Genomic DNA, 14,911 nt, shown 5'->3' with positions numbered 1-14,911 from the left:
TGCTCACAAAATATGTCATTCATTAAATGTTCGAATTAACTGGTGCATTCGTAAGTCCAAAAGGCATGATATTTTGAATTTAACAAGACCTTGGAACTTCTATCTAGAGACTTTTGGTGGCCTAAAATATGGAAGGATATTAAAGAATTTGTACTATCATATGATAATTATTCAAGATCAAAGAACTCTTGTCCTATTCTAAGACAACCATGGTCATCTATCTCTATAGATTTCATTACAAATCTTGTACCACCAAGTTTATTTGATACTATCATTGTAGTTGTTGATTGATTGACTAAGATGACACATTTTATATCTTACAAGAAGTCAATTATTAGTGAAGAGATGAAAAGTCTCTTTATTGATAATGTCTATTGTTATTATAGGTTGTCAAATGATATTTTGTTGGATCGCGGGCCACAATTTGTATTAAGATTTTGGAAGACACTCTTTAAGATTCTTGAAATTAACATCAACCTTTCTTCTGCCTTCCACTCTTAAACTCATGGCCAAATGGAGCAAGTCAACTAAATTTTTGAGTAATATTTTATGTGCACTATCAACTATCAATAAGATAATTAGACTTCCTACTTCTTATTGGATGAGTTTGTATATAATAATACAATCCATGCATCTATGCAACAAATATCATTCTACTCAAACTATAGTCATCATTCAAAGTTAGATATAATAAAGTCTTTAAAATTGATAAATCCAGTGATAGAGGAGTTTGATATGAAGATGGCCAAACTTCAAGCAACCATGAAGACTTACCTACAAAGGACTCAACAATGTTATAAGCTACTTGTAGATGAATTGAAGAAAGAACATCCTCTATTCCAAGTTGGTGACAAAGTGTGGCTTCTTCAATACAATATAAAAATGAACATACTATGTGATAAGTTAGACTACCAGAGGTTGGAACCATTTATGATTCAAAAATAAATTAATATTATAATTTATCACTTGGAGTTACTTTCATCTATGAAGATTCAGACAATCTTTCATGTTTCACTTTTGGAAAGGTATAAAGAATTGAACATACCAAGTCAAAGACAACCACCACCTTCTATGATTGAAATCAATGATCATGTTGAATTTGAGGTAGAAGATGTATTAGATTCAAGGATAAGACATGGAAGACTTAAATATCTCATCCATTGGCATAGATATGATATCAATGATCACACATAGAAACCAGTTGGCAACCTTTTAAATATACAAATAAAGGTTCAAAAGTTCCATCAACAACATCCATCTAGACCAAAAGCGCTGAAATGAGAAATAGTAGCTTCATAAGATGGCTTCACTATGAAGATTCTTAGTTCTTAGTCTCATAAAGAAGGGGAGGAGGCAACTTTTGAAGAGGCAATTTTTTCAAATATTTAGAACAGTATAAGTTAGTAGTTTGAGTTCACAACCATAGCCTGTTTATATTCTTTTGGTCTTATCTACTTTATATGATATAGATAGTCTATAGATAGATATTGTGTCAAATATACCATCTCAACTAAATAGCTCACAAAGATGACCACAAGATGAAGAGTTGTTCGAACCATAAAGACATCAAAAGATACCTAGTAATAGGTTGCGTGTAATTATGTTTGACATAGAACTTGTTAATGAAGAATGCCCAAAAGGAGTGTTTCTAGGAAAATTCTATAATAAAGATAGTGAAGTTCAAACTTGGTTAGAAGTAGAAGACTTAGGGCATTATCAATAGCTACAAGGGCCTATGAACTATTTATCTCTCAAAAAACAATTGGAATACATAGCAGACAATTTGCAATAGATTTTCAATTTCTTGCACATATATTCACTTACAGCAACATTGCTTCTTAGAGACCTCAAACCTAGAGGATGAAGTGATGTCATGGACATACAACTGAAGAAGATTTGAGAAGGTTTTAAGAGGTTCTAGAAGGTTCTAAGATAGTTCTTGTAGATCCTAGAAAATTTTAGAAAGTTTCAAAAGATTCTAATAGATTCTAAGAAGGTTCTAAAATATTCTAATAGATTTTAAGAAAGTTCTAAGAAATCATACGAGATCCTAGAAGGTTCTAAGAGGCTTTAGATGATTTAGGAAGTTGCCAAAGAAGGATCTTAGCTTGTTTATTTCCAAGTCTCATGAAAACTTTTCAAGAAGCTTCATAAGACCTAATATATAAAAGAATGAAAGTTTGATGGCACAAGATCTAAGTTTGGAGATTTCATGAACTAAGTACAATTTATAATTGAACCTCAATCTCAAAGCTATTTAACCTTAAAATCACAAGTTAGATTAATTGGTACACTTCTTTCAAGTTTAGTATTATTATAGTTTTTATCTTTTTTTGAATAAGATCCAATATTAGATAATGTAGAGGCTTTTTTAGTAGAGTTTTGATCCATATATTGAGAATATGATGTAATTCATGTTGCAAATAATAAAATTTGTATCTTGTAACAAAGTAATCAATTAATGACATTCTATACTTCACAATTTTGATAGCTAGTGACTGATGTTAAGTGAGATGATGTTGTCTTTATTAGTCAATTTTTCTATGGCTATAATATGAAGTAAAGAAATTAATGTTCAACTTATCTGATGCTCAGATATTGAGTCAAGCTATTGACTTTGTTGTGGAGTATGACAATCAACTTTTTGAGTTTTAATTTGAGAATCACACAAAAAAACCTCTATATTATTACAATTCAATGACATCACCAATGATCTCTCAATCTAAATATTTGAAAGTAGAAGACATGCAAAGTAATATAATACATTTTAAATTTCTTATTGAATAAGAAAAGACTTATTGTTGTCAAAAAGGATTGTGTTTATGTTGTCAAGAAGCTAAGTATATTGCTCAACATTATCCAAAGAAACAACGCAACTATAAAATGAAGAGAACAACTGTCAAAGATGAAAAAATATCAAAAAATAAATTTTTTTCAGCTATAATAAGAACCATGTGGAAAAAATCTTATATAAATAAAGATCCTATCCTCTCTTTAGAATCTTATTCTTGTTTAACAATAGATGTGCATTTAAGAGCTAATAATCACAAAACCATTGTCTTAATAGAATTAGAGCTTTAACTTGTTTTTTAGATGAAGAGTTTATTAAAAGCCATAGAATAATATTAGTACAAAGAAACTAAATCCATGTATGTAAAAGTCATAGATGGCTATCTATTACCTTCTAAAAGTATTATTGATAAAATACTTCCTATAGATATAGCAATAAATGGTCAAAAATATTGTATAATTTTTAATATAATTAGAAATCCTTCTAATCCAATCATTTTAATTTTATTGTCACTAAAAAAGTATAATCCTCTAATAGATTGGATTTCTTGTAAACTTAACTTTTTTAAAGTATTATTGAAAGTTTTGTAGAAAGCCATGAGTTTAATGTAGCCAAATCCTTACTTATAGAAATAAAAGTTTTTTTTTATGCTTCACAAGAAGGATCGCCTTTTGTTATTTATACCACATCTATTTTTAATAATGAAAAGACTTCAAGTGGCAAATTCAATATTAAGATTTTTAAGATGCTTTTGAAAAGAAGAATGTAGATATTCTTTGGAAGCAACGTTGTCATGTTGTGGTTTGGCTACTATATAAAAATAATGTAATTATGTATTTAGTATATAATTTATTAAGTAACATGGTGAGAGCCATATTAATAGATTTTAGTTGGTTGTAGAATATAATTTGATTATTACCTTGAGAAGAGGTTGTTTAAAAAGATTACTATAGAATTTGTATAATTTTAATTTCCTTTTGATAGTGGCTTTTAAGATTGGTTTTGGTTGATAGTAACTTCTAAATACTTAGACTTACCTTTGTTAGACATTGGTGACCTTTCAAAACTTCTTTTGGTTCTTCTATTTGGTGTTTAGAATATGAATTATGTAAATCTTATAAGAAAAAGGATTGAAGAAGGATTTTGGTAGCAAAAGGAGTAATTATGGCACCAATATAGATGAATGGAGATGAATAATAAAAATCTTCATTCCTATTAGTCAAAAATCACGACCAATGGGCTTTGAGGAGGCTGCCTGAGGCCATATTAGGGATTAGGGTTAGTTTCTCGAAGCCATTCGAGTTTTGAAGGCTAGGGTCAGAAGGTTTAGGATTTTGGATATAGTTTTGGTGCAAAATTTGTGTCATTTGGGATTTTTATGAAGAAGTTATAGGCACTCAAAGTTAAGGTGTTAGTTTTTGGACCTACTGTCACGCTTTGGGGCATTGCGCACGCATACAGATAGCAAACAAGGATCGGCAACTGGAGTTGGAGAGAAAACTTTTTCGGCTACAATTTATGCCTACTGTTTGTCAAATTCCAAGCTTTAATGAAGGAGATATTGGCAGTTGAAGTCAGCACTTGAAATCTAAGGGTAGTAAGTAGCCCGATTTACTTGTACTTGTGATTTGAGCTATATCTTAGACAATTTGACGAGGTTTTGACTCAAAATTTTCAAGATTGTGTATAATCTTGTTATAAAAATTTTTACATAAGTTTTGTGGAATCTGGAGTTTGAGTTTTTGAGATATAGGAAAAATAGTTTTTGGGTGCTTGTAAGTTAGGATTTTGTAGACCTGCTAGGATTTCTAAGATGCTAAAAGATCGGTGATAGATGTACAGTTCATTTTTGTTGTAGTAAGAGTTAAGAATAGCATCTATTTTATGTAGAAATTTGAAACAAACTGAGTGGTTGAATCGAGATATATGAGATCCTAAAGTCTAATGTAAAAAGATCTTTATAGGAAGAAAAATGTTTTGAAGGATTTTAATATATTTTGAATTTTTATACAAAACAAAGAGGATTTTTTGGAGCTAAGGCATAATATACAAGTCAAACCTAAACTCTCTACAGCTAAATATCCGATGTATCCCCAGATAGCAAATCATGCCATGTGACAACGTCCATATGATTATTCAATTGATCTTTAAGAAAAAAATGTCAAGGACATGAATCTCGAAAAAAGAGATTCCTCAATATACTCTTCTATCACAGAAGAGAACTAGAAAGTCACTCAAAAGGTGATGTAATATTAACTAGAATGGCTATTGCCAAAAACAAGAAAGATTAAAAAGTTTTGAAACAAGACTAAGACTAAAAAGGTGTTGGCAAGAGTGAAGAAGGCTTCACTCTTGCCTCCATATATACTATCTAACTAAGAGCTACATGGCGATGTCCTATAGGACCTCCAACATGTGTTGACTTTGCTAGCCTCATGTCTTTTCCTGTAAGATAAGTTATTTATGTATGCGCCATGTAGTTGGCTTGTTCCACAAGCTACTAATACATAATTAACTTTTTGGCCAAGTTTCTAACCTATAAACACATCTAAAGTCAAAACAACGTCTACAAAGCTTCTAAGAAGCTTTTCTATAAGACTTTATAAAATTATTCTATATTTACCTACTTCTACTTAATCATATAAGTAACTATTGAGGCATATATATATATATATATATATATATATATATATATATATATGACATTATCCCCCCTTCTAGAGACGAGTTCCATGAGGAGCGGTCTTCATATGATGAGGAAGTCCAAGATGCAATGAATTGTATTTGCTACATACTCCCATCTTTGCTCTCTTCAAAGATGGTTGATAGGTCCTGTCAACCATCTATAATGTCCCATACCAGGGCGAGAAGACCACCCTATTATTTGAACATTGTTGAGGCCTTCATAACTTTCTTCAAATAAAATATTTGGAACGCCGTCAAGAATTACTCCTATCTCTAATAAAATTACTAAACATTGGGAGTCTCTTCCAAGGTCGTAATACTAAATACATTATATCTTACCATCTATTCGAGGAAGGACATGTCGTTCTTAAGGATCTTCATCTCGATTCCGTCATCTTGAAGGTTGTGACAATCCTAATATCTCATTTGGTAAATCCGCAAATGAAAGCTCTTAAGTTGAATCTGCTGGTTGTTAGTGTCGCATCTGATCTCACATATACAGAAGGTACAATGAAAGATAGAAGGTAGAATGTTATTTTTTTTTATCTTGATTCTTTTATAGCAAAGGTTTGATATTCTTCATCTTCGTTTTGATGGATGTCTTTGATAAAAGTCCTCAATTTTCTTTACTACATTTACAAGATTCTTTGATGGATCACATGTGCGTTCACTAATATCATATCTGCGCTAATGAACAAGATATTTCAACCTATTTTGGTGCCATCATGAGTCTAAGTCTTCTTCCACCTCAAACTCTTGGTTATTATCCACTTCTATAGGAGGAGGTGGGATTTGTTTTCTTCCAAAGATTTTCACTGTCTTATAGAGCTCTAGAAGAGACACATGAAATATAGAGTGGATCTTGATAGACTCTTGTAGATGTAATGGATAGGCAACAAGATTGATTTGTTCACATATAGGAAAAGGTCCCAACTTACGATAATCTAATTTATCACAAGGACAAGGAGTCTTGATATTACAACAAAGTAACCATTCCTTGTCACCCATATTATATTGAGGTTGCTCCTTGCTAATAGCATCTGCATTGGTCTTTTGTCATTCTTGAGCTTCCTTTAATTGTATCTTCATTGTTGTATGTAGCTTTGACAAGCGATTTGCTAAATCTTTTGCCATAGGATTATCAACTTTTAAAAAGTCAAAAGTATCAAGACGTGGATGATAACGATAATTGACAAAAAAAGGTGTTTGTTGAATAGAAGAATTTATCAAATTATTATATGCAAACTCTACCAATGGTAAAAGAGTTGTCTAATCATCTTGATGATAGTTGATGGTACATCTCAAATACTGCTCCAAAACTTGATTCACCTATTTCGTCTATCCATCGATTTGAGAATGAAAAGCTGAAGAAAGCTTTATATCTACCTTTAGAATCTTAAATAGGATTTTCCAAAATCTTGATACAAAATGAGTCCCCCTAATCGATATAATATCCTTTGGTAATCCATGATAGCAATAGATATTGTCAATAAAAAGCTTAGCTGTTTCTTCACCTCGAATAGATTTTGTACATGGTACAAAATGTGCCATCTTGGTAAAATAATCTACTATTATGAATATAGAATCATAAGAACTTAAGATTGGAAGATTTATAATGAAATCCATAGAAACAGAAGGCCATGGTTGTTTTAATATGGGTAATGACTAAAGAAGTCTATAAGGTTGATGACAAGGAGTTTTTGATCTTGAGCGAACATCACAAGTTTGTACAAAATCTCTGACTGCCTTCTACATTTGCGGCCACCAAAAATCCCTTGATATTAGTTCTAAAGTATTATTATATTCAAAATATCTTATTGCTAAAAAGTCATGACGAGCTTGAAGAACACGTAATTGAGCTTCACCTTCTGGAATATATAGGCATCTTTTGAAATATAATAGATTATTCTTGAATTCAAACTTGGAAGTATCATGAAACTTAGAAGAAGTATCCTTGATATCCTAAACAAGAGGATCAGAGGACATGCTTTATTGAATTTGCTTCATAAATGTTGAATCAACAGTCAATGTCGATTTTATAACTTGAAGATGAAAATGCTTGGGCTTCAAGAAAATTGATCTTTATTGATTAAAAGATGCATCTCCTTCTTTTGATATAAGATAAGAATGTCTAAAAAGGAGTTCGATAGACCTTATTGTTTTTTGGATCGCTAAGTGATCTTGAAATTGAATCTAAATAAAGACATGTTTCAATAGGTTGGACAATAATTCAAGACACATGCTGACATGAAGTACTCAAGGTTCTTATGGTCTATATATACGGTAACTGGACTTGAGGTGCCTTCTAGATAATGATGCCATTCTTGAAATGAATCCATGATTGCAAGGAGATCTTTGTCATAGATCTCATAATTAATCTTGGCTAATGAAAATTTCCTCAAATCAAAAGCTCTTGAGTGGAGTTTGTCATCTGTTTCCAATTGTGACAACACGGCATCTATAGCAAAAACTGACGCATCTATTTTCATAAAAAATACTTTAGAAAAGTCAACACAATATAAAATTGGTACAAAAATAAATTCTTTTTTTAAAGCATCAAATGATACTTTTGCTTCTTTATTTTACTCAAGTTTGTCTTTACAAGTCAAACGTGTAAGCGAATCTACAACTTAAAAAAAATTCTTGATGAAGATTTGAAAGTAATTAACAAAGCCCAAAAAGCACTGCACATCTTAGACTATTCTTGGAATCTTTCAATATATGATAATTTGAACCTTTTTGGGATCCATCATAAGGCCTTTGTTGGAAATGATGTACTCTAAAAAGTCAACTTGAGTAGTGTGGAATACACACTTTTCTAACTTGACATATAATCTTACATTTCTAAGTTTCTGTAACACGTCACGAACATAAAGCTCATGTTCTTCTGTATTCTTAGAGTAGATTAGAATGTCGTCTAAATAACAAACAACAAAATCATCTAAAAATTCATGAAAAATATCATTCATAAGATGTTGAAAAGCGGCTGGTGCATTCGTGAGTCCAAAAGGTATGACATTATATTCAAAATGTCCATACCTAGTTGAAAAAGCAGTCTTCCATTCATCTCCTTCTTTGATACGAACTAAGTTGTATGGTCATAGTAGATCTATTTTAGTATAGATCTTTACTTGATTGAGTTCGTCAAGAAGTCTTGATATCAAAGACAAAGGATACCTATTTTTTATGGCGATTTTGTTGAGTCTTTGATAATCTATATACATTTGTAGAGATTTATCTTTCTTCTTCACAAATAAGATAGGAGCTTCGACTGGAGATTTAGAATAGCATATGAAGTTCTTTCCAAATTCTCATCAATATACTCCTTTAATGCAGCTAACTCATTCTACAATGAGCTATAGATTGGTTCGAATGGTGGTTGAGCTCCTTCTTGTAGATCAATTGAACAATCGTAAGGTCGATATTTGGGGAGAATATTTACATACTTCTTTTCAAAAACGTCTTGGAATTCTTGATATTACTTAGGAATACTACTCAACATTGTTTCACCATTAGAAATAGGTGTAGCATATATAGCAAAAGACAATTCTTCTTTTGCACCATGCATGAAAGCTTTTACACCTACTAGTAAAGATTTGGACATACTGAACTTACGTACTTCTATTTTGTTAACGCGATCTTGGATTATACTATCAAGAAAGTTAAGATTATGAAAAATCCAATCTATTTGAAGATTATATTTTTCTAGCCATGATAATCCTAAAATACCTGGATTAGGGAGAGATTTTATTACATTAAATATTACTACATTGTAAAGATCTTTAATTGCTACATCTAAAGGAATAGTTTCATGGATAACATTTCTAAAAGATAACGAATGACCATCTACGACTTTTACATGTACGGGTTTAACTTTCTTCACTAAAGATATTTTTTGATTTTTGAAAAAATCTTCATCTATAAAACATGTTAAAGCTCTTGAATCTAATAATGCAAAGACTTTGTGATTATAAGGTCCTAAATATATTTCTATTATAAAATAAGGTAAAGGGTCTGAGGAGAAGATAGGACCTTTACTAGGTATTGTATATGATTCTAGTTGCACGATCCCTATTATAGCTAGAAAAACTTATTTTCTAACACATTATCTTCTTTGGTAATTAAGCTCCTCATTTTCTAATTGTGTTGCTTCTTTGGACAATATTGAGCAGTGTGCTTAGCTTCTCCATAATATAAACACAACCCCTCTTGGCAACGTCGAGTCTTTTCCTGTTTTGTGAGAGGTTTAGAATGTATCATATCAATTTGCATTGGTTTCGGCTTCAATGAATATGTTTCAAAAAACTTCGAAGTTGCTGCCATTACTTGACTTGTTCTTTTTCAACCAAATCTTTGTTCTTGACGCCTTTCAAATAAATGATTATTTCATGCAATGGCTTGAGTAATAAATTATTCTAAAGATTCTATTTTTGACATTATTAATAACAAATCTTTGATGCCATCCTTCAATCCATATCAAAATTGGTTGATAAGTGTTTTGTCATTCTAGTCCACATCACAAACAAGGATTTAGAATTTAGTAGCATATGTAGTGGCTGATTGTAATCCATGTCGTAAGGATAAAAACTTAATCTGTGCTACTTGTTCTTGATCACTTTCTCTGAATGTGGCTATAAACACTTCTAAGAATGAATTCAAATCATAAAGGAGTCATAAATCGTTTTCCATTAAAGATACAAATCAAGAGAGAGCACTTTCTGATAGTAATGCACCTATAAATTTGACTTGGTTAAATCCATCAGGATATTGGAAAGGGTACAAACTTAGATAGAACTTGACTTGTTGCAAAAATCCTCAAAATTTTGATCTTGTTCCATCAAACTTCTCAAGCATACTAATCCTTATCCCTATTATACTTGTAGAAGCAAAACTCCCTGGATTTGGTTGTGACGTTGATCTACTTGCTTCTTTCAACTATACAACTTCTTACCATAGACTCTGAAGTTCTACTATAGGTGTAGGCATAGTACTTCCATGATTCTCGTTAAAAATATGTAATATTTTTACTCTTAGAGTATTGACAAGCTCATGAAGATCTACTATAGTTGCAAATCTATTCTCACATCCATTCAAGAAAGTAGCATCCATAATCTTTTCTTTCATAGATAATTCAAATGAATTCAGAAGTTAAATTAGAGGAGGGTAATTCGCAACCTTTAAAAACAAATCCTATAAAGAGGAATAATCTACTTTCTTTAAGAAAAAGATCAATGTTAGAAAATAAGATTTTTTATTTAAAGGTAGATAGTCTACAACCTTCAAAGCACAACAATAGAAGTAAGGTAATCCACTCATTCCTAAAACAAGACATAAATAATATGTTAGCACTATTGTCAAACTGTGAAGGACATAAATCTCGAACAAAGAGAATCCTCAATATATTCTTCTATCTTTGAAGAGAACTAAAAAGTCACTCAAAAGGTGATGTAATATTAAGTAGGATGGCTATTGTCAAAAACAAGAAAGACTAAAAAGTCTTGAAACAAGACTAAGACTAGAAAGGTGTTGACAAGAGTGAAGAAGGCTTCACTCTTGCCTCCATATATACTATCGAACTAAGAGCTACGTGGCGATGTCCTATAGGACCTCCAACATGTGTTGGCTTTGCTAGCCACATGTCTTATCTTGCAAGGTAAGTTATCTATATATGCACCACGTAATTGGCTTGTTTCACAAGCTATTACATGGAGATAACTTGTTCCACAAGCTACCAATACATGATTAGCTTTTTGGTCAAGTTTCTAACCTATAAATACACCTAAAGTCAAAACCATATTTATGAAGCTTCTAGGAAGCTTTTCTATAAGACTTTATGAAATTATTCTATATTTACCTACTTCTACTTAATCATATAAGTAACTATTGAGGTAAATATATATGTCTGTAAGAGAAAGTTAGCCATTATTTGGTTCAATCTATAGTTAATTACAAAATGAATTGACTGAATTCGAGAAGTTTATTGAGAAGAACTTATCCAAGAATTTCAAATATTATTCAAAATTCCTTACTAGAGCTCCTATCCTATTTGTAAAGAAAAAAGATCAATCACTACAAATGTACATAGATTATTAAAGATTCAACAAGATTATCATCAAGAATAGGTATTCTTTATCTTTGATATTTGGACTTCTTAATCAACTAAATAAAAATGAGATCTATACAAAATAGGTCTACAAGGACCATACAACTTTACTTGCATTAAAAAAGAAGATGAATAAAAGACTGCATCTCAAATAAGATATTGATAGTTTAAATATAATGTCATGTCTTTTGGACTCACGAATGCACTAGTTGCTTTTCAACATCTTATGAATGATGTTTTTTGTGAGTTTCTAGATGATTTTATTGTCTATTACTTAGATAATATTTTAATCTATTCTAAGAACATAAAAGAGCATGAAATTTATATTCATCATGTGTTACAAAAACTTAGAGATGCGGGATTGTATGCCAAGTTAAAAAAATATGTATTCTACACTACTCAAGTTGACTTCTTAGGATATATCATTTCCAATGAAGGACTTATGATAGATCCAACAAAAATTTAAACTATTATAGATTGGAAGATTTGAAGAACAATAAGAAATATATAATACTTTTTGAACTTTGCCAATTACTATCAGATCTTGATTAAGAATTATTCTTAAGTTGCGACTTCTCTTATACATCTTACATGCAAAGAAAAACTGAATTAAAGCAAAGAAGCTCAAGTAACTTTTGAAGCCTTACCGCCAACATTTATTTTTACACCAATTTTATATTGTATCAACTTTTTTAAGATATTTTTTATAGAAATAGATACCTCAAATTTTGCTATAGATGTTATTTTGTCACAAGTATGAGAAGATGATAAGCTCAATCTAGTAGCTTTCCATTTGAAGAAATTATAAGCAACTAAGATTAACTATAAGATCTACAACATAGAACTTCTTACAATCATGGATTCTTTTGAAGAATGGCATTATTATCTAGAAGGCACTTCTATTCCAATCACCATATATATAGATCATAAGAATCTTGAGTATTTCATATGAGCACATATTTTGAATTGTTGCCAAGCCCGTTGGAGTATGTCTTTATCAAGATTTGAGTTCAATATCACTTATTAGCCAAGAAAACAACAAGTTTTGTTCTTATCTTGTATCAAAAGAAGTAGATGTAGCTTTTCATTAACAAAAGATAATTTTATTGAAGCCACAATAATTTCATCTTTGAGTAGTGAAATCAACATTAATTATTGATTCAACTTTTTTCAAGAAAATTTAATTAAATATGTCTTTTGATCTTCTTCTTTATGATATCAAGAATACTTCTTCTAAGTCTTGTAATACTTCTAAGTTTGAGTTGAAGAACAACCTACTTTATTTTGAAGGACACCTATATGTTTCAAAAAGAAAAGCACGTTTATGTGTTCTTTAAGCATGTCACAACTTCTCAGTAGCAAGACATTTTAGATATAAGAAGACTTTGGAGCTAATATCTAGAGATTTTTTGTAGCCACAAATCTAGAAGGGTATGAAGACTTTGTTCAATCATCTGACATTTATTCAAAAAATCTTTGTCATCTACTTTATAGACTTCTTCATCTATTATCTATTCCAGAACAACCATGGTCTTCTGTTTCTATGGATTTTATTATAAATCTTTTAATTTCAGATTTGTATAATTCAATATATGTGATAGTAGATTATTTTATCAAAATGGCACATTTTGAACCATGTGCAAAATCTATCACACATGAAGAAATTGCCAAGTTTTTCCTTGATAATATCTATCGATATCATAGATTACCCAAAGATATTATACTAAATAGAGAAACTTAATTTGAATGAAGATTTTAGAGAATCCTATTTAAGTTTCTAAAGATAGATACAAAACTTTCTTTGACCTTTCATACTCTAATTGATGGATAGATAGAGCACATAAATCAAGTTTTAGAGTAATATTTAAGGTATACTATCAATTCTCAACAAGGTGATTGCACAACTCTTTTACCATTGGCAGAGTTTACTTATAATAATATGATGCATATTTCTATACAATAAACACTTCTCTTTGCTAATTATGGTTATTATCCACGACTTGATACTTTTCACTTTTCAAAAATTAATAATCCTATAGTAGAAGATTTGGCAAATTGTTTGTCAGAGCTACATGCAACAATAAAGGTGCAATTAAAAGAAGCTTAAGAACAATAAAAGATTAATGTGGATGCCTATTGAAAGGAACAACTACAATTCAACATAGGTGACAAGATATAATTACTTCATCATAATATTAGACTATTTTTTATTATCATAAGTTGGACTACCATAGGCTTACACCTTTTCCTATTTGAGGATAAATCAATCTTGTTTCTCATCAATTATATCTACTAGAGTCAATGAAGATCCATCATGTCTTCCATCTATCTCTTCTTGAACCATACAAGATTGTGAACATATCAAGAAGAAAATAAGTCTCGCATCCTCATATAGAAATGGAAAATAATAAATAGTTTTAAGTAGAAGAAGTTTTAAACTTAAGGTAGCATTGAAATAAGTTTGAATATCTTATCCATTAGCTTAGATATGATATTAAAGAATACACATGGAAACGAACAAAAAAACTTGCAAAGGAGGCTTTTTATCAATGACATCCATCAAAATCAAGATGAAGAATAGTAAGTCTTTATTATAAAGGAAACAAGATTCAGAAAAGATTGCATTCTATCTTCTATCCTTATCTATAGTTTCTTTATAATTGTGGCATTAAAGAGACGATGAACCAATATCTGGTAGATTCAACTAAAGACCCATCATTTGTTGACTTACCAAAGAAGACATTATAATTATTATAGCCTTCAAGATGATGTAATAGAAATGAAGACTTGCAAGAACAACATGTTCTTTCTAGAATAGATGGCGAAATATAATGAGTTTGGTATCACGACATAGAAAAAGACTCTTGATGCTTGGTGATTTTATTGGAGGTGGACATGACTCCTAATGGTATTACAAATATTTTTTTTGAAGGAAGTAATGAAGGTTTCAACAATGATCAAATCATAGGGTAGTCTTCTTGCCTTAAAATAAAAAATTACCAATGGCAAAGAGGACCTATTAACTACCTTCAAAGAGAATAGATAGAATTAGATAAAGATAGAATAGATAGAATTAGATAAAGATAGAATAATTTCATAATACCTTCTAAAAAAGCTTCTTGAAAGCTTCTTAGATGCTATTTTGACTTTACATATATTTGTAGTTGATTGGTATGTTAGAAACTTGGACAACAAGCTACCCATATACCATATGTGTTGGTAGCTTGCGGAAGAAGCTAACTATGTGGGAGCCATATAGAAAACTTACCTTGTAAGTCAAGATAAGTGTCATGCAAAGTCAACACATTTTTAGGAGTCCTACAAAACGTCGC

Source organism: Physcomitrium patens, chromosome 2 (genome assembly GCF_059467195.1).
Source record: "Physcomitrium patens ecotype Gransden chromosome 2, ASM5946719v1, whole genome shotgun sequence".
NCBI classification, from domain to species: Eukaryota; Viridiplantae; Streptophyta; class Bryopsida; order Funariales; family Funariaceae; genus Physcomitrium; species Physcomitrium patens.
Note: the sequence above shows the minus strand (reverse complement) of the source record.